The sequence below is a fragment of the Lactuca saligna genome, chromosome 7 (assembly GCF_052625555.1).
Source record: "Lactuca saligna cultivar CGN05327 chromosome 7, ASM5262555v1, whole genome shotgun sequence".
Lineage (NCBI taxonomy): Eukaryota > Viridiplantae > Streptophyta > Magnoliopsida > Asterales > Asteraceae > Lactuca > Lactuca saligna.
This window is the reverse complement of record NC_136423.1, coordinates 182,785,712-182,787,270: the sequence shown is the minus strand read 5'-3', so window position 1 is coordinate 182,787,270 and position 1,559 is coordinate 182,785,712. Positions and strand designations below refer to the sequence as shown.

The 1,559-nt window shown below is 39.6% G+C and overlaps 1 non-coding gene across 1 annotated transcript; it reads left to right on the top strand.

Annotated features, from left to right (window-relative positions):
• Window positions 1-227: 227 nt before the first annotated feature.
• LOC145007755 (small nucleolar RNA R71) lies at window positions 228-334 on the top strand. The gene has a single exon (XR_013663123.1). It is a non-coding gene; the product is annotated as a small nucleolar RNA R71 (small nucleolar RNA).
• The last annotated feature ends 1,225 nt before the right edge of the window (window positions 335-1,559 follow it).

Sequence of the window (1,559 nt, the reverse complement as noted above, 5' to 3'; positions counted from 1 at the left end):
TTAGTATAGCCATGACCGCGGATAAGTCTTCAGTAGCAGCATAAGCGGCTCCCCTCGTGACATCATGTCTAGGGTTATGGTATTCTCTAGAGTGTTTAGAGAATTCTTCAATCAATTCTTTAATCACTGGGGGTGGCTTCTTTGTAAGTGGGCCTTGCGAGTCTAGCAACTGCCGGGTTGTGACATTGACTCCATCATAGAAGATGGAAACTTCTTGCTGGCTGTTTAGATCATGGTGTGGGCAGTATCTTAGCAGACTCTTGTACCTCTCCCATGCTTCATATAGCGACTCTCCAGCTTGTTGTTCAAAGTTTGCAATGGCCTTCTTCAGCTTGGCTATCTTGGAAGGTGGGCAAAAGTAATCAATGAATTCTTCCTTCATCTTGGCCCAAGTAGTGATTGATCCGGGGGGAAGTGACTTGAGCCAGTCTTTAGTAGCACCCTTGAAAGTTACCGGAAGCATACGAAGTAGTTGAGTTTCGCGGGTTACATTTGGAATATTGAAGTAATCAGCTACATCATTGACTTCATCCAAATGTTTGTAGGCATCTTCATGATCTTTCCCATAAAAATGTATTTCTTTGAGTGAAGCTATGATATGACCTTTTAGCTCGAAGGTAGCAGTCGCGGGAATTGCGGGTTGCACAAGTCCCGGGCCATTGTCGTCGTGCATCCTCTTCTTCCATTCTCCCATGGGGATTTTATCAATGTTAGCCATTGTGAACGCTAACTCTTCCTCCGACTCGGTTTCTTGCTCGTACGTTGCCTCCTCTTCTTCCTCGGTCTCGTACCCGATATCTTCTTGAATTGGTTCCTCGATTATCAAAGAAGCGCTAGAAGCTCTTGATTTACTGCTCTTCTTTTTCCCAAAAACGGTCTTCAAGTTGGACAAAGGTGATTTCTTTGGTGTACTTGAACTCTCCACGTCCTTTCCTTTGTTCCTTTTCAATGCGGATTCGGGATCTTCAAACGGGGGTACTAGTGGTGTGTTTGATCCTCTGGTCATGAAAGTCCTGAAATCAACAGAATAAAAGCGTAAAAAGAACAAAAAAAATTGTACTAAAAAAAATTAAAATTTACTGCTAAATAAACTGCTACTCGCCGAGTAGGTGCGATTGCACTCGGCGAGTATCAGTGGTATTTTGAAAAAAAAAATCTAAATTTAATACTAACTAAAACAGATACTAAAACCTAATTACTAATTACTAAATTGCAATAAATGAACTCTATGCAAGTAAACTCACACAAAGGATCGAAAAAAAATTAGGAATTAGCTTAATTATTTAGAACCGTTCCCCGGCAGTGGCGCCAAAAACTTGATGTGTGTGAAATGCACTTGTTTTATCCCTACTTTTAATTAATAAATTGAACACACAAAGGCAATGAACCTGTCTTTTAGTGGTATAGATTAGTAAGTAAGGTGTCGAACTCAGGGAACGGAAAATTAAACTAATAACTAATTTTAACTAAAACAAATAATAAAAGTAAAGGGTTTTCTCTAGTTTTACAAGACTAAAAACTTAGGCACACTAAATTAACTAATTAACTAAAGCAACAAC